The sequence below is a fragment of the Ochotona curzoniae genome, unplaced genomic scaffold (genome assembly GCF_017591425.1).
Source record: "Ochotona curzoniae isolate NIBS_2020 unplaced genomic scaffold, NIBS_Ocur_1.0 contig_3819, whole genome shotgun sequence".
In the NCBI taxonomy this organism is placed as follows: Eukaryota; Metazoa; Chordata; class Mammalia; order Lagomorpha; family Ochotonidae; genus Ochotona; species Ochotona curzoniae.
This window is the reverse complement of record NW_024466004.1, coordinates 46,561,065-46,580,471: the sequence shown is the minus strand read 5'-3', so window position 1 is coordinate 46,580,471 and position 19,407 is coordinate 46,561,065. Positions and strand designations below refer to the sequence as shown.

Here is a 19,407-nt window from a genome sequence, read left to right as displayed (position 1 = left end):
TAAATGTTTAAGTACAAAAAAATAAAAAGCAGGTGGGCAATGGCTGACCAACTGCCATTCTGGACTGATCTGTGCTTTTTTTTAAGATTTATTTGTTTATTTATTTATTATTTTTTTTGGAAAGGCAGAATCACAGAGAGAAGGAAAGACAAATAGAAGGATGTTCAGAACACTGATTCACTCTGCAAGTGGCTTCAAAGGCCAGAGCTAAGCCCATTTGAAACCAGGAGCCAGAAATTTCTTTCAGGTCTCCTGGTTCATGTCCAAGTTTCTCCATTTCCCATTCAGTGGCTTTGGGCCACTGAAAGCAGAGGAGGATAGCCCAATACCTTGGGACCCCGCACCTGCCCATATGGGTTCCCGGCACTTGCAGAATGAGGATTTAGCCACTTGGCTACCACGCAGGGCCTCGTGTTCTACTCAAGCTGAGAAGAGCTGTTGTTGAGGTAAACCTCCTGAGCATTCCCAGGCCTTGGTTCTAGGAATGATCACATGTGGTAATGAGAGCTGGAAAAACATCACCTGCTGCTAGAAAGCAGTTATGTCCCAGGATCATTTAGCTATGAAGAGGTCATCTCTTCTGGTTTCAGTTAAAGCCATTTTCACAGCCAGCTTTGTTAATGATGGTCAGTGTTTTTCCTGGAGTTCAGTTAGACCAACTTGGTCTAGTCCTGGTTGATGAAGGTCAATGGCCCTGGATACTCACCTGGAGGCCAGTGGGCAGTTGCCCATTGGAAGAGAACACAACACCTGGAAGGAAGGGGTCCGCGGGGCCGCGCCTCAGTGACAGCTTCAGGGATCTCTCCAGAGGTCCCAGTTGCTCTGTAGTTATTTCAGACCCCTGAACTCCTGGGTAAGAGCCTCATCACTGTCTTGGGAAGGGCACAGAAAAATGAGGGGAGCAAAAGGCAAGAGTAGCCACTGCAGAGAACGCAGTAACCTGGAGCAGAGAGTAACGAGATTGGGGCACAGTGCAGTGCCCAGGTCCTGGGAACCTCACAAGGAGTCCAACCGCGAGGCCGGCGCCAGGGTCGGGCTCCAGCGCCTTTGCCTAGGCGGAGGGGCGACCCCATCGTGGGTGGAGAGAAGAGGCGGGCATCCCGGGAACAGAGAGGGCGTTGGCTTCCGGGGATCTGTTTCTTCCTCTCTCTCCCCTCACCTCTCCTTTCTCACCTCCGCGCTTAAAAAAAAAAAAAAAAAAAAAAAAAAAAACAGAAAACAACAAACCGGAGCCGGCGCCTTTAAGAGGGAGCGTCGGTTCCCCGGGGGCGGGAACCCCTCGGCAGCTCCGCGGCGCGGGCGCTCGGCCCCGGTGCTCCTCACTTTGGGCTCCAGCTCCTGCCTGCGCCTTGGCCGCTGCGATCGCCGCCCCCTCCTCTCCCTCCGCCCCCGCCGCCGCCGCCTGGAAGCTTTATTCTGGGCCGTGGAGGAGAGAAGTGCTATGTCAGGAAAGTTCCGGGAGGAACTGGCTGGGGCCATGCTCCCTGCTCTCCTCCTGCGGTGCCTGCGCGCTGCCCTTTGTATGAGGTGAGTCTGGGCTGCGCTGCCCCCGGGACAGGTAGGCGGCCCGGGCGGGGACGCCTGCATCGGCCGCGTGGGGAAGGAAGAGTGTGCGGTTGGGCGGAGTGCACGAGCACAACGAGGCGGGCGAGGCTGAAGTTGGGAAGCAGAAGCTGGGGTTTTCGGAGAGGCTTGTGCAGCTGGAGTGGAAGTGGGGTTTCAGCAGCCGGCGCCGCACGCGGAGGGGCCCGGCGGGCACTGGGTCTCTCCGGGGCCGCCGCCCCTGCCCCTTTCCAAGCCCCCTGCCCCGGCGCCGAAGCGGTTGGGCCTTCTAGGAAAGCGTCTGTCTTCCCGCCCGCTGTGCTCCGGGCCAAGCACGGTGCAGGGGGAGAGAGGACCGGGCTGCAGCCTCCTCAACTTCCCCTCTGGGGTCTCGTCGTTCCCCAGGGCCCGGCTGGTTGCCGGGGAAAGAAGGCTGGGTGCGAGCGCCTGCTGTTCCGAGGGGGTCTGCGCTGGTGGCGCGGCACCGGAGCTGCTCAGCTTGGCCGGGGTGTTACTTCTCCCTTGTCCTGCCGTTTTTCTCTTCTTTCCTTGAGAGAGGGAGAGTATATATCGTGGAGGCCCTTGATGCTGAAATATCCCAGCTCCCAAGAATATAGCTTTATAAAAATTCTACCCATACTGGATCACGTTTTCAAAGTGATCGTTGAGTCTTTGATGAAATATTTCAACACTTAGGAGATCCAGGTATCCCCTCAAGTAGGATGTAGTTAGTTTGCAGTGAAGCAGGACGAGTTCCAGCTGTTTGTAAAAACAGGACTTTCCCTTTGTTTATGGTGGATTTGTTTTCCGTGTCTTAGATTAAGAAGAATCCAACCAATGTTAACAGTAATGTTTCTGAGACTCCTAGGAACCCTGTTGTTGTGTTATCCGACAATGCTCCAGTTTTATCTCCGGATGAGGTATATAATATGTGTAAATACTTGATAAAGCCCAGTATACAACTTCATTAATTTCATAGTTGAGTTTTGTTCATGTGCCCCTCCGGTAAAGGAAGCCCCACCATCTCGCATCCGAAGTTTTTGCCACTCTTGTCTGTCTTCTCCACTCACATTATGGACATTGGGTATCAGCTGCAATTCAAAGGTGCTTATGGAAAGTGCCGGTATTTTGTGAAGCGTTGCATAATCCAAATTTCAGTGCTGGTATTGATGGTCTTGTCCAGACCAGAATGTACAATAAAACAGAAATGGAAGGTTATTTAAAAGAGTGCTATTAAGTGTCGTCTTCGATATGTTCATTATATGGAATATGTTCTTTATATGGGGTATGAGTGAGATCACACCAGACATGTCTAAAATTTTATTAAGGAGTCTTTATTAACCAAGCTTGGTGATAACAGCATACTAAAATAACAAATCACAAGTCCAATCAAAGCAATATACAGGGACCATGCTAACAGAAAATACCAAAATAACAGATCACAAGTCCAATCAAAGCAGTATATGGGGACCATGCTCAGGGGATTGCATATCCTGGATCAGCCAAGAGTCAAGGTGGCAGAGTAACCGAAACACCTGACCAGAAAGAGTGAGCCCCAGCTTTATGGGCCTTTTAAAGGGGCTTGTGAGGGGAGTGGTTACACAACAATGCAATACTGTTCCCTCTCAGTTGATAGGTGAGTCACAGGTGGGCAGGAGCCAATACCTAAGTGTTGTGAGTTAATTGGCGCTCATTGGGATGAGCAGGAACAGGAACTGGGCTTGTAGCTAAAAAAGACTAATTGGACTCATCTGCATCCAACATCCCAGCCGAATTAGGATTTTGGGGGAAGAATATACAAGGAGAGGTGAAGGAGCAATCACTGGCTGCACTCCGTAACAATAGTGTAGAACATGTCTTATTTGCAGTGGGCAAGTTTTGAAGGAGAATCATTTCAGAGTAACCATTAATATGGTAAAGTTTTGTTTGGGATATTAATTTTCATACTTGAGTGCATCTTTGCTAATATGCTGCCACATATACAAGAACGGAAACTTAAAAAGGAACTCATCATCTCTGGCAGTTTCTGAGAATTTTCAACAAATTGAATAATTTTTGGAGAAAAATTGCATAACTTGTGTACTTTTTAATTATTAATTTAGTTTATTTTTGGTGATGTTTACCTAGTTGAGATGGATGTATGTGCATGTGGATCACTGATTAGGGTCAAGGAAAGGGGAAAGTGGGTGAGATAATTACTTCCAATTTTTGTTTTTCTTCCTGCATTGGGAGAAGGGGAGGGGAGGGAAAGGCTGCTGCATCAGGACCTGGGGATGGGGGACAGCTACTTGATGTCATTACAGGGTCTCCAGTGTGGAGCATGTTCCAAGGATCAAGGATATACAGCTTAAGTAGTTTCAGTAATTCTGAGATGCTTTTTTCTTTTTTTTGCTCCAAGATTGAGAAAATTCTTCTGAGGTCCGTTGGATGACATAGTCCACCTTAAGAGTCTCTACTTGTCCAAGTGCTTGCTCTTAAAGTTTTGCCAAGATTATTGTCTAATTTGTTCTGCCTCCATTCTCTGCCTGGTACTGGATGTCCTCTGCAGGCCTCAGTGAGCTGTCATGTTCCTCATGTGCATCTGGGTGTGCTATTCACTGCATCGGCTTCAGCAACTGAGGAAACCCAGTTCTGACACATGCACTCTATGGTCAGACCACAGATCCTGTGATTTTTCACTGTGGTTGGAGTATTGAGTCTAGTTCACAAAAACCTCACCTGACATGACTTCAGACTTGACTACTATGTGTGCCAGCCAGGGTGGGATCTGGCTTTTCCATCACTCACACTGGGCTGCACACACTGGTGGTTGCAGTTGCTGGATCAGCTCTGTCTGCAGCCCCATCTCGTATGCAAACCAACAGATGCTGCAGCCCAGTTTAACTCTGCCCACCTCATGTGCAGCCCTCACATGGGAGCTGCAATCTAGTTGGAACGATGTCCAGTAACTCCTACCACACCTGCCCCCATCCCAGTTCCTGCTCATGCTGGTATGTACAGCAGACTGATCTGCTCTGTCAGGCATTCATTTGTCTCTCATACTTGGCAGTGGATGCTGCAACCTAACCCAACCAGACTGACTCCACTATCCAGCCCATACTTACGTTAGCAGGTGATACTGCATGTCCAGCCAGGCCTACCCTCAGCCCTGGTTCTCATGATCACCCGTGAGAGCTGCAGCCCATCAGAAGGGTGCCCAGAATTTTTCTACTAGGCCCACTCCCAGCCCTGGATCTTGCACTTTTCAGGTGGTACTGCAGTCTAGCCTGACAGGATTTGCCCCTGCCCAGGCACTTGCCAACTGATGCTGTGGCAAAACCCAACCAGCCTGCATTTGTCTGCATGAACTGCATGCAGTGGCATCCTTGTGCAGGGGCCATGCTAATCTTCTCTGTATCGTTCCAGTTTTAGTATATGTGCTGCCGAAGCGAGCACAACATGCACTGGATATTGTTGCCTAACTCAGCCTGGATTTCTGCCTAACTCAACTCATATGCAGGCAAATGGATTTTGTAGCTGGGCCCAGCATGATCTGTCCCAAGTCCCAGTTCTCAGCTCACCAGTGGGAGCAGTGGCCCAGCAGGGGATCCCCTGCAGGTTGCCTACCAGGCTCACCACCCCACCTAGGGTCTCATTTGTGCCGGTGGGTGCCATGGTCTGGTCTCGCATGTTTTGCCTCATCTTGGCATTCACAGGTGGGTGTTACAGCCTAACAGGTACCTTAGGTTGGCCTGGCCTGGACTGGTGTGCCCCCCAGTTCCAGTTGGTGGGTGCTGCAGCCTAGCCTAGCCCTGCCAATCCCCAGTCCCAATCCTAATGTGAATTGACTGGTATTGCATCGCAATCTGGCCTATCCCACACCCTGTTCTGGTTCTTATGTCTGCCAGTGGGTTCTATGAACTGGTCGGTCCAGCCCACCCTCCAGACCTGACCTACACATATGTATGCTGGTGTGTACTGTAACCTAGCCTGATCTGGGTTACCCCCAGTCTTGGTTCTGGTGCTCACCTGCAGGAACTGCATCCTGACATGAGTGCCCCAAGCTCCTGCATCAGGCCACATTGCAGTCACAAATCTTGTGCACACCGGTAGGTTCTTGGCCTGCATTGCAGCTGGTACAGAGGCCTTGTTTGAATGGCCCATGGCCATGCGGTTCTTATATTCAGTGCTACAGCCCAGCCTTGCCTGACCTACCCCCGACCCATCTTTCATATGGTTCACTAAGTGCTGAGATTTAGCTTGGTTTGTCCTATATCCACCCTTGTTTTCACAAGTGCCAGTGGGTGCTAGAGCTTATTGCCACAATCCAGACCCAGTTCACACCCATGCGCAAGGGATACTGCAGTCTTTTTCAGCACAGTTCGCTGTCCTCAATCTGGCTCTTATGTTCACTAGTGGGAACCGTAGCCCAACCAGGGTGTCCCCTTAGCTCCTCAACCAGGCTTGCACCCAGCCACAGATTTTGTGTATACAGGTGGATGCTCTGACCCAGCCTGGCATAGTTTATCCCCAGTGTTGGCCTTTGCCATGGGATGCTGCAGCCTGGCTTGGCCCACCTCCAGTCCCAGCTGTTGCTGATGGGTTCTAAAACTTCATGTATTTTAGGACTGATTGCTAGTTGATGTTTTACCTTAAAGTCACTGAACTCAGTTTAAGAAATGAGGATTTGAGCATCTCAGGTGAATGTAACTTGGTTCTTAGAATAGTATTGGTTGGTGTTGAACAGTTTAAGATCTTGTACATTTGATTTGGAATGATTGCTTTATGAATGATTATTTTTGAAATTTTATATTCACACACATAGAATTATGTATTTATTATCAGTATCTATATCTATCTATCTATATATCCATCCATCCATCCATCCATTCAGCTGTCCCTTACATAGTTCTTCAAGCCATGCATCCATGGCTAGGCCTTGGAACCCGCTGATGAGCCCTGAGGAAAGCTATTATGGACATTGATAACGCACATACTCTAAGAATAACAGGTCTAAAATATTTGAAACAACAAAAAAATTCTTGTTAGAACTTATCCTTTTGTAATTTTAGTGGATTGCAGTTAAAAATATTGTTTGCCAGCTTGTTCTGGAACTCTAATGAGGCTTGCGATGGGGAACCATGTATTAATGATAGTAACCATGTATCTGTGTACTAAAATGACTAACTGCACCACTAGTGGAGGACTGGGCCAGACATTCCTTACACTTCAGTAGTTTATCTTTAACAAGTGACCAGGTAGCTTTAGTAGGTAACGGTTAGCTTGTCATTATAATATTTCTTTTAAAAAAATATTTAATTTTTCATTTTATGGTACAATTCCATAGGGTCTGGAATTCCCCACTCCCCAAAATTCCCACCCCCTGACTGATTTTCCCCATATTGTTACAATAGTCTAATCCCGCATAAGGAGTTATAATTCAATCAATCTGTTTTTTAAATGTGCCCTGACATTGCTGCTACGACAATGTTGGACAGTCCAGCGTCTCATTGGGAGTCTATCTTTGATTTGGAGGTAGGGATGCATGTTGCATTATATCTTTACCTCTGGATATGGTAGCTTCTATTACTCCATCACTATATATTCCCTTAAGTGAGAAGCCATGAACAAGGTCAACAGGTTTGAAGTTAAAACAAAACAAGAAGGAGAAAAAAAAATATAGCACCATGGAGTTGAAAAAACACACCACTGAATAATCAGTGCATGGGTGATGAAAAGATAACACAAAAGCCTCTTGGGTAAAATGATGCCACGGTGTGATCCTTGAGCCAGCAATGAATTTGGCAAGAAGAAGGAAAGTATTTGGAAGAAATGAAAATGAAATAAAAAAGATCAAAACCTGTGGGTTGCAGCAAAAACAGTATAGAAACGGTTGTTGCACTTACAGTTTGCATGATGGCTTCCTTACATTAGAGAGAACATGTGGTATTGGTCATTTTGGTATTGACTTATTTCACTGACCATAATGGTCTCTAGTTGGGACCATCTAGTTGCAAATGGTGTAATTTCATTCTTTTTAATGACTGAGTAATATTCCCTGGAGTAGATGTACCACAGTTCCTTTAACCACTCCTTTTTGGATGGGCATCTGGATTGTTTCCATGTTGTTGCTATTGTAGATTGTGCTGCTGTAAATATAGGATTAAGATTTCTTTCTCATGTACAGTTTTCATCTCCTTTGGCTATATTCCTAGAAGCAGGATAACTGGGTCTAAAACAAGATAAAAAAAAGTTTACTTGTAGACTTCAAAAGCAGAGAGACAAAGGGAGAGGGAGAGATCCTGGAGTTCTTCTGGGTTTGCCACTTAAGTGTCTGGACCCCAAGTTCTTGAGGCTTTATCTGCTGCCTATCAAAGCGTACATTAAAAGGGAGCTGAATCAGAAGCAGAGTAACTAGGACAAACTAGTGCTTAGGCTTCCCAACATGCAGCTTAACATTTAAAAATGAGCTTTTGGGGCTAATGTTGTGGTCAGCAGGTTAAACTACTAAATATAATAGTAACATTCCATATGAGCGCCAGTTTCAGTCAGGGCTGCCCCACTTCTGATCCAGCTCTCTGTTAACACATCTGGGAATGCAACAGATGATGACTGAAGTGTTTGGGCACTTGTTACTCACATAGGAGACCCAGATGGAGTTTCTAGCTCTTTGCTTCAGCCTGACCTCAGCCTTGAAAGTTGAGATCATTTGGAGAGTGAATGAGATCAAAGATCTTTCTCTCTTCTCTCTCCCTCCGCCATTGACCTTTCAAGTAAATACAGTAATTATTAAGAAAAAAAATAACTTTAGGGTTCACAGTTTTGGAACTTAGGGAGTAGATCTCAGAGGCATGATGGGTAAACTTTGGGGCATTCCATTAAACCTTTAAGAATGGAACTTATTCTTGGGAAAATAATATCTATAAATCAATCAAAGCTCCAGTCACTGCAAGATAAGCAATCCCATTTACTTTTGGAATATGTCTTCTATTTCACAACTAAAGTGCCGTATTTCAGCATATGTGTGTAAATTAGTGATTAAATGTTAAGCTGTTACTTTCTTTTTTTTTTTTTAAGATTTATTTATTTTTATTACAAAGTCAGATATACAGAGAGGAGGAAACACAGAGAGGAAGATCTTCCATCCGAGGATTCACTTCCCAAGTGACTGCAATGGCCGGTGCTGTGCCAATCCGAAGCCAGGTCCAGGAACCTCTTCTGTGTCTCCCACGCGGGTATAGGGTCCCAAAGCTTTGGGTCGTCCTCAACTGCTTTCCTGGGCCTCAAGCAGGGAACTGGAAGGGAAGTAGAGCTGCGGGGATTAGAACCGGCACCAATATGGGATCCTGGCGCGTTCAAGGCGAGGACATTAACCACTGCGCCACCGTCGGGCCTGGCTGGTATTTTCTTTAATTTGTTAGTGATTTGTCAGAAATATGTCTATAGGATACATTTATATGTGTCATTTTTTGTTACGGGTGTCCTTTGTTGCGTGGAGCAATTTGACTCCTCCTCTCCTTTTTTTTTTTGCAACTCCTTTTTTCCTTTCTTTGTGTCTAGTTAAGGTGAATTCTTGGTGTTTTCTTGAAAACACATGGACACATTTCACAGAATTTTCATTATATCCTTTTAGTTTTCAAAAAGGAACATTTAGATGTGTAGCTTGAGATCATGGACTTTTCAGAGTTGTAGGAATCTTGGGTAATTGTCATTTTAGTTTCGTGGGAATTTTCTGTTAAGTTGGATGTGCCCTTAATTTGAACTGGATGATCCACAGAATTGGTGCATTTGCAACCACAAAACGTGGAGAACATTCCAAATAATTTGCAGTGTGGGCAGCCCAACATGCTTTAGTGTTTAGTTGGCTTGAGGCAGTGTGCCATGCTTATAAAAATGTTCACAGAAATCTGACAGCAAGCTGTTTCAGTGTTTTAGTTTGACCCACAGTATAAAATACCTTTTAGTTTTATGCCAGTAAAAATGGATAAAATTCATAAAAGTAATTTGTGTCATTTCTTTCTGTATTCAGAAAGCTCAAGTACAAAACTTAGTGTATTGGAAAGCTCATATATGGTTACTATAAATTTAATAAAGAGAAAAAATGGACTTTAACGTGACTCAGGTTCTAGGCAAAAGAGTATACTCAAACATTTGCAGTTAATGTGGTAATTTCGTGGTCACCTGCTGAAATTAGTAGTGCTCTTATTTGCACTATTTTCTTTGAGTGATGATACTGATGAAATTATATCCTTGTCATGCCCAATTAAAGCTGAAATGTCTCTCCCAAATGTTATATCAGTCACCTAACATATATATTAAGCATATGTTAATTGATTCTTAGATAATTTTTATTTGAAACTCATGTAATTATTATCACAAAAGTAATTATCTAAAAGTAATTATACTTTTAGAGTTTTTGAGCAGAATATCTTTGATCTTTTTTCTGTTGACTTAGCTCTGTGTCATCACAGCTTTTGCAGATATTTTATGCACAGAGGGGAAACCAGAGTCTGCCATAGGGAGATTGGTTTAGAAAGGACGTGATTCTATGTTCTAGCTATGTGCCGTCCAGTTGTCATCTCCCTAAGGAAGGTGTCCTCACCTTCTCCTACTATTTGTTTCTTTTTTAAATAAATAAAATGCATAAGTAATTTTAGAGGATGAACATTTGTTGGTATTTAATGATGCCTGAAGCTCAGATCAGAAAAAGATGTAGACAAAAGGAATTGGGTGGGGATGGCAGGGGTTATTCTAGGCAGAGCTCCCATAGTCTTCCAGAGGGAAGAATATTTGTGTGAGAATACAATGATTAAATTCATCCTTTTAATAATTTTTGCAATTTTTTTTCCATTTCCTCCAAATTGGATGTGAAGCAATCTTCTGGTTCCATTCAATTTGCTTTGCAAAATTGAGGTGTCTTTTAAAGTTTGCCTTATCTAGAATTTTAGTAATATGAGTTTTAAAAAAATCTGTTTACTTGAAAGGCAGAGAAACACACAGACTTATTTTACATGAATGTTTTTTATGAAAAATCTATCATGGGTTTCAAAAAAATTTTTGTAGCAAAATAAATTTATCTTCTGAATTCCATTTTACATGAGCCCTTTGAAGTAGCCTTGTATATTGCTCTGTCATTTTCACATGAACGTGAATAAGATTATTCTATGTCTATACCATAGTTGATGGGGAATATGACCTAGAATTAGGTTGTTTTTCACGATTATTATTTTTTGTTATTATATAGCTATGAATACTTTATAGTTCAATGTTTATACACATTTATGATGTTTTTCCTTTGGGTAAAGCTGTAGATATACGATATTTGGAGAAGGATAAAAAGCACTTTTAAAAAAATTGACTTCAAGGCACTGAATTATTTCCAGAGTACAATCTAGAAAGCTAGTAATAATCTTCCTTGATTATTTTCTGCAGTTTTTTTTTAAATTTGTAGTATGAAAGACTCAAGTCAAAGGATTTGCTGCTGGATTGAGTAATGCTTTTATCTTCATAGAGAAGATTTAGTCTCATTCTCAAACCATCCATTAGTGTTGAATTACAGCTGTAAATTCTGTTTCCAACAGAGTAGGTACAGCAGTTGGTAGTGTATTCTAAAAAGTTTGCTTTTTCAGTTTTAGTTTACTGTATTACTATCTGACCTTCTGTCCTCATATATTGGTGCATACAATTTTCCTATCATGGTAAATTGAATATTTTTTCATGTATAGTCATCCCTAAAATAAAAAAAAATATCTTGACTTTTGCCTTTTGCTGTCAACTCCCGGACTCTTTAATTTTTAGGATATATTTAGAAGGTTGAAATGTACAGAAGTTAGCTTTAATCTTATACATGTGTGCATGAACATGTGTTTGTGTTTGGTGTGCATTTTATCTCTTCCCATCAATAACGCAAAACATCTTATGTAGAAACCATTTTTGAAATTGTGTAACATTCTATCATATATTTGCTTCTAAGAACAAAGTTACAGTTATAAAATGAACAAAAACCAGGAAGTAGAAATACTTTTATAGGCAAAGGAAGAAAGTTTGGTGAGAATATCATCATGTTCTTAAAATTCTATCTAAATCGCTGAATTTGTTAAAACTAGTTAAAAACTAACCAAAAAACCTTAAAAGCTAAGTGTAGAGTTTTCCTCATAAGTCACTATTATTTATCAACATTAATCCAGTAACTTTAGTCATATTTGCATTTTCCACGTACATTTTTTTATTTTTGAAATATAGTGGTGGCTTTAAAAAGTAAGAGAAAGGGCCTCTCGTGGTAGCCTACCGGCTAAAGTCCTCGCCTTGCACATGCCAGGATCCCATGTGGACGTTGGTTCTAATGCTGGCAGCCTGGCTTCCTGTCCCGGCAGCCCAGCTTCCCATCCAGCTCCCTGCTTGTGGCCTGGGAAAGCACTTGAGGATGACCCAAAGCCTTGGGACCCTGCACCCGTGTGGGAGACACAGAAGAGGCTCCTGGGTTTTGGATTTTGGATAGGTGCAGCTCTGGTCATTGTGGCCACTTGGGGAGAGATTCGGTGGACAGATCTTCCTTTTTCTTTCTCTCTGTAAATCTGACTTTCCAATAAAAAAAATCTTTAAAATAACAAAAAGTAAGAGAAATTAAGCACATCCTAATTTTGGGTCACTTACTCTTTCTGCTATTGTCTTCATTTTTTTTTTTAAAGATTTATTCATTTTTATTGGAAAGTCAGATTTACAGAGAGAAGGAGAGGCAGAAAGATCTTCTATTTGCTGGTTCACCCCCCAAGAGGCCACAATGGCCTTCTTTCTGAAAAGCAGTCTCTTTTCTTCCTGTTTCTAAGTTGGATGTAGATTCTAGGCTCCCTGAGTACTTGGAATTTTACCTGTGTTTTAGCATATCAAATGAGTCTTCTGTTTAGTCAAGTGTCATTTTCCACTTTCTTTAATAATTTAACAAGTTAGAAACCATATCTTCATATTTTGGCATGGCATGTAACAGTTACAAATGGATCAAAGAGATAAATGTTTTTCATTGGGGCGTGTAGGTGTTCACTTTTTGCAGTGGAGTTCAGAATATTCTTTTGTAGCTGATTTTACAGCAGACTGTTTCTTTTTAAAACTTCAGCTGCATGGGGCTGGCATTGTGATACATCAGCTGAAGTCACTGCCTGTGATGCTAGTATCCCAGATGGCTGCCAGCTTGAATCTCGGCTGCTCCACTTCTGACCTGTCTCCCTGCTAATGTGCATGTGAATACAGCAGCATGGCCCAAGTGCTTGGGCCCCTGTCCCCACATGGAAGACCCAGAAGAGACTCTTGGCTCTGGAATACCCAGCATTGGCCATTGTGGCCATCTCGGGATTGAACCAGTGGATGCATGATCTCTCTCTGCCTCTTCCCCGTCTTTTTGTAACTCTTCCCTTTGTGTAAATAAGTCTTAAAAATATTAGTTGTACACTATATATATAAGAATAAATACAGCATGATTATAAGTTAAAAATGAGTACTCATACATCTACAAATAAAAAATTACAAAATCTGACACATAGTATTTCTGTGTTCTTTTATTCTTCAACTGAAGGCAATAAATCATTCTTGAAGCAGTAAGTTTTTTAGCATTGATTACTACTAGAATTTACGTAAAGGAATTACACCGTTTATGTATCTTTGTTTGCTTCAAGTGCTCATGGTTATGTAATTGAGGCTTGTCAATTTAGTTTGCAGGTATTATTTGTTTTTTATTGTTCATTGTCTTAGTGTATGAGCACTCTAATTTATCCATTCTACTTAATTGTTAAGATACATTTGTCATTTCAGGTTTTTAAAAGTATAAGCATGAAGTTTTCTGTGACATATTTTCAGTATGTTTTACTATTACTATATTCTGATTTTTTTTTCTCCTGATGCTATTAATTTGTATTCTCTCTGGTTTGTTCTTTAATTTTGAGGAGTTCCACTTCTGTCTTTTCAAAGAACTGACTTTTGCTTTGCTGGATGTTGTTATTATGTTCCTAACATTCCTATTTCATATTTTCTTTGTTCCATTTTTTCATGTTTGTTCTAGTTTTACTTGGATTTCTTAGGTTTGGTACCTAGCCCCTTAATTGTGATTCTTGTTTCATCGAAGTTTTATGAAGTTATGCTGACTTACCACTTTATCAGAATTTTTAATGTTATTTTAGGGTTCTGAGCAGTTTCTGTGCTTTCCTTGGTCTGTGAGTTTCTGAGGATAGTATTTTCTAACATGTTTTGTTCTTCCCGATTTCTCTCTCTCTCTTCTAAAATATATATATGTGTGTGTGTATATATATAGATATAGATTTAAGATTGATTTATTCTTATTGGAAAGGCAGATTTACAGAGAGAAAGATCTTCTGTCCACTGGTTTATTTCCAAGTGGCTTCATTGGCTGGGCTGAGCCGATCCAAAGCCAGGAGCCCAGAGTCTCTTCTGGGTCTCCCATGCGAGTGCAGGGTCCCTAGGCTTTGGGCCATGCTCTGGTGCCTTCCCAGGCTACAAGCAGAGTGTTGGATGATAAGTGGAACAGCTGGGACATGAACTGGCACCTACATGGGATCCTGACAGATACAGGACAAGGATTTAGCCAAAAGGCTATCATTCTGGGCCCTCTTGCTGATTTCTAACTTAATTGTGACAAAGTCAGAGCATGGGATCTGTAGCATACCAGTTCTGTGATACTTCTTGAGATAAGCTTTATGAGCTATTGCAAATGTTCTCTTTCAGTAAATATTTTATGTATACCTTGAAAACAATGAGCATTCTCTAGTGGTTCAGTGTGAGGTGTCATAGGGATATGATACAATGCAATGAATTTTAAACAGTTTGTTTAATTGAAAGCAGAATGATGGAGAGAGAGGGAAACATGGGTGGGTACACACACACACACACACACACACACACACACACACACACAGCTTCTGTCCATTGATTCATTCCCCCAAGTGCTGTGAACGCTGGGGCAGGGCCAAATTGGAATCTGGAGCCTAGAATTTCATCCAGGTCTTCCTTCTGAGCACTTGGACCATCTCTGGAAACAGATATATCTCTGCATGTGCTAAGTATTGAAGGTTGCGTATCTCCAAGTCAGAAAGAGGGTTCTGACCAATCTTGATGGCACAAACTGTGAGAATAGGAATTGTTGTTAAGGCCACCCAGCCGGTAATTTTTTTTTCCAATGGCAGCTGTAGCTGACTAATAATACAGCCTCCTTTTAAAAAATGCAGAAATTTACGGCTAAGCTGTTACCTGGAATGCCTGCATTCCATATCAGAGTGTCCAGGATGGAGCCCTGCCCCCACAGCCAGTCCAGCTTCTTGGTGTGTCCCCGGGAAGGCACCCCGGCTGTAGCTCAAGTATGTGGGTCTCTGACATCTGCAAGGGATTCCCAGATAGAGTTCCTGGCTCCAACCTTTGGTCTCACCCTGTCCTGGTTGTTGCAGCAGTAAGGAAGAGAACCCATTGATAGAATATTTCTTTCTGTTCCTCTTTCTGTCTCTGTCTCTCTCCACCTTTCAAATAGAAATAAACACATATTCTTAAGAAGTGTTTAAATGTTACAGGATTTCAACTTATGTGTCACTGTTCTACACTGCTTTTTTCCATGGAAGACATTACTTTTACTCTCATATATATATATATATATGAGAGTAATTATATATATATGAGAGTAATTATATATATATATATATATAATAGTATGTGTGATATTTAACCACATTTTGGTCAATATCCTTTTCTCCATTCCTTCTTATGTACCGGATATTCTATTGGGAATCACTTTTCCTCTACTTCATATATATTGTTTTATTGAGTGTGTGTGTGTGTGTTGGAAGGAGAGAGATGCTTCTGAATTTTGTGTGTTTATGGCAATCTTTTTTCTTGAGAGAGAGATCTAGTAGTAAATTCTATTTTGGTAATTTTTCAGCCCATCGACTTATCATTCAGTTGTTCTCTGAATTTTGTTGTTGCCATTGACACATAAGCAGCAGCCAAACCCATTTATTTTTCTTTCCTTAGTTGAGCTGTCTTTTCCAAACTCTGATTCCTAAGAACTTCAGAAAATTCCGCCTCTCTCCTTAAAGTCAGTTTCTTGTTCTCTTTGTCTCTGTTTTGACTTTCAGTGAAATATGTTTTATCTGGATATGAATTGTGAAGACAAATTTCTGTTGGCTTAGTTGGACTACATTTGAGAACTAGCATTTTTCAGGAACTTTGGAAATGTTTACTTGTAATTGTTTTTATCAGTTTATGATCTGCTGCTGGAACTCCAGGCATTTTTGTTCAACATTCTGTAAACTTCCTTGTTTTAACCTCCTTTCCCCTTATCTTTCCTTATTGTTTCTATTGAATTCAGGAAAAAATTCTTCTATTCTAACTCAGATTATTTATTCACTTTAGCTAGATGTAATAAGCCCCTATGTTGATTTGATTTTTAGTATTATATTTTTGTATTTCTGGAACTTTATTTGCTTCTTTTTCAACCCTACTTGTCCCCTGCTCATAAGTTCCAATATTTAATATTGTTATCTTGTATTCTTTGTTTGGTAATTTCTATAACCAAAGTCTTTAATTTATTTCCTTCCCTTAATCAGTTACTTGTGGTACATTGGATGCTTGGAGATTTTGTGAGTTTTCTCCTTATTCCTTTCCTTGCATTCTTGTAATTTTTTAAATCCTGGGGGGATTGTCACTTCCTCCATTGAGTAAATAAATTTGCTTCTCTAACTAGCTCTGCTGCTATGTGGATATGAGTACATTGAATATTTCTGCATAATGATTTTTTTTAAAAAAATTCATGGTTAGTTTATGCTTCTAAATTCTCTGTGGATGTTATTTTTCCTCATCCATCAAGCCCCAGGACCAAGAACTGACATTTTTCACTTCTGTCTTTTATTTCTGATTCACTTTTAATATGACACTTATGGTCCTTTGAGGTCTTTGGTTGCTATGAGGGTCTTGCGAAAAATTAAATCCTATAGTTCCAACTGAGATGATTTAAATATGATCATTGAAAGAAACTTGTTTCTGAGATTGTAGAAACGTGTAAAATAGAATGTTCTTGAGGTTACATAGCAATCCATAGGTATTTACCTTTAAAAATAAAAAGCAGACATGAATATGCCAAGATATAATAAAATATTTACTTTTCTTTGTAATTTATAACTTTCTTTCATTGATAAATTAAAAATTCTGTATAGGAAATGGGTGCATTTTCCTTTCCTAAACCCTAAGTATGATTTTGCTTATGGTGATTTTACAATTTGTTCTTTCAGAAGTTAGAGCTGGCAACTTGTTTTAAACTATGTGATTTTATTTTGCAGATTGAAAGAGGCTGCTAGTTAAATATAGTTTCTGTTTCCCATAATTTCTAATATTTTGCTGAAAAATGGTAGCAGAGAAAGTAAAATCAGTTGTTGCACAGGGACATCCATGTCAGCATCCATGCTATAGAAAATATCCTTTTAATGTGTGGCCCTTGTAGGAATGAGGATTTTCTTAAAAGCATGTTATATTATTCTTTTTTTTTTTTAGCTCAATTCAAGTATTATCAAAATTTTGCAGGCAAAAATAATTTTACATTTGTTTCTTCAGCCATCAAGCAAACTATACCTTTTTAGGCCAAGGTTTACACATTATTGAGTATGTATTGAGTGCACACAGTTGTACACACTCTTTTGTGATGTCTGTCACTCTGTCACAGCGTGTGTCTGCTAGAAGTTGAATGAGAAGTCAGAATGAGTGAGGTATGGCAAAACTAAGAAAGTGCCACTGAAGTAGAAGCGATGATGCTTATACTTTTGTTTCTCTTCTATTGTGCAGGTGAAATTCAGAAATTGCGGCTCTCACTATTGTGTGTGTAGTTGACACTGGGCCAGTGAATTCCCGAAGGATCCTTGTTCTCAATAGTCATCAGTTGCATCAGAGCTTTGTGAACTTGCCAAGCTTTTACTGATCCCTTATTATTGGATTATAGGGCTAACCGCCATTAGCCCTCTTGTTGAATGATAGTTTACCCTATGACACGGTCACTTAGAAATTCAGTAACAAACTCCACAATCTCTTCTGTAACCTGTCTCCCTTGTGAGTTTTTGATGATAAATTATTCTTGGGCATTTAAAATACACCTCTTTAATCACCTTTTTTTGTTTGTTTGTTTCTGAAGGTACAGTATGTACATTGCACATTTTCTTTGAAAATTTTCTTTGATAGGATTTTTTGGGGGATAGAGCATGTTAGCAGAGTTTGTTTTGGAAGGTGATAGAATAAAAAGCATGTTTGCTTGTTTTCCAGGAGTGATTTTCCCCACTTGCTGGGTGTGTAACATCTCAGTTGAATCTTAAAGTTTAACAATAGTAGAAATGAGACTTCCTTGGCAGAGATAGCTATTTTTAAAGAAAAATAGTGCTTTTTGATAGAATTTAGTGACAAGTCCTTTGGCTAGTAAGGTTTCAGGAAACACTAAATGTTCTTGAGCATGAAATTATTTGCCATTAATTCAGTTTTTAAAGTATTTTTTCATGACCACATGCATTTTGTAATATCTATTTTTCCAAGTGAAAGACTGTTGGTTTTGTAAAAGTTTTCTTTTTCTTCACTCCCCATAATCTAATCTTTCCTACAAAAAAAAGTAATGAGCACAAACTGTAACTGAAAATAGAATATTCTAGTGCTCAGTGTGGTACTTCTGGAATCATCTTAGTGGACGGCAACATATCCTAAGGAGCATAATGTTTAGAGACTGTAACAAAGCATGGACTAATGTAAGTGATGAACTATGTTTTTATTCTTTCCACTTTGAGAGCATCTTTTCGTCACAGTACATACAGCTTGGAATAACTCATTGGTTATTTCATGGTTAGAATGAATTGTCTCCACCCACCTTGTAGCTTACATAAGAGCAGGAGATCTGTCTGCTTTGTTTATTGTATGGGTGCTTAGTCAGAAGATGATTAGACCAAGTGCTTAGTAGCTATCTGTTAAAGGCAGGAATGACAGGAATGAATTTGACAAAGTGTATAAATTAATTATGAAAATATATGTTAAGGGTTTATATAATATGTATGAGTAATATGGTGAAAGACTAGTTATCAGGGCAAGGTGTACAGGTGAAGGTGATTTCAGATGAATCTTTGTATTTCCTTTGTCTGGTGGCCATTTTGAATGTTAAAACTAAAATCTCTTTTCATAGATTTCTGAATGACTTTTACACTTTTTAGACTTATTTTAATCATGGTATTGAATCAAGGTCAGGGCAGCCCTGACATTATTCCTGAGGATGAGTTCATGCTTCTCTCTTCAGCATTTCTTTTTTTGAAGTGATGTACGAAGAGCAGCATGATTTTTAATTCTCCTGTGTTATTTTCTTACTTTTCACTCATGAAGATTAGTGATTCCGCATTTTCCTTGTCTTTTTTGTAATTTTCTACAGTGATGTATTACGTTTACATATTCCAGGACCAAAGCATGAATGACTCCATCCTTTAAAGGATTGATTTGTATTTATTTGCATCAGGGATTGATTCAAAGATACCTGCTTTCTGCTGACTTATTGTTAAAATGCCTGCTGTAGCCAGGACTGACTTAAGTTAAACCCAGGAACCTGAAACCCAATCTGAATCTCCTATGTAAGTGATGCAGAAACAATGATTGAGTTTTCACCTGCTGTCTCCTAGGTGTATGTTGGCAGGTAGTGGAGCTGGAACTTCAAACCTGGCACTCTCATATGAGTTGTAGCATACCAAGCGACAGCGTAACCATTTGCCAGGCATCAGTCTTACTAAAATTTATATGAAGAGAACACATTTCATATATCTCCTATATACAGTTTTAACAACATAGTGATGTTTCCCTCCCTACCCTCTCCCTTACTCTTCTTCCACC

The 19,407-nt window shown here is 40.6% G+C and overlaps 1 protein-coding gene and 1 non-coding gene across 2 annotated transcripts in view; one reads left to right on the top strand and one right to left on the bottom strand.

Annotated features, from left to right (window-relative positions):
- The first annotated feature begins 1,336 nt into the window (after positions 1 to 1,336).
- The window catches only part of GPR63 (G protein-coupled receptor 63), a 57,522-nt gene continuing 39,451 nt past the window's right edge, over positions 1,337 to 19,407 (top strand). Inside the window, exon 1 of the mRNA XM_040983097.1 lies at positions 1,337 to 1,527. The gene's annotated coding sequence lies outside the window, so the exon portion shown is untranslated. The remainder of the gene's footprint in view (positions 1,528 to 19,407) is intronic.
- LOC121158892 lies at positions 4,871 to 4,977 on the bottom strand. Its single transcript, XR_005884263.1, has one exon. It is a non-coding gene; the product is annotated as a U6 spliceosomal RNA (small nuclear RNA).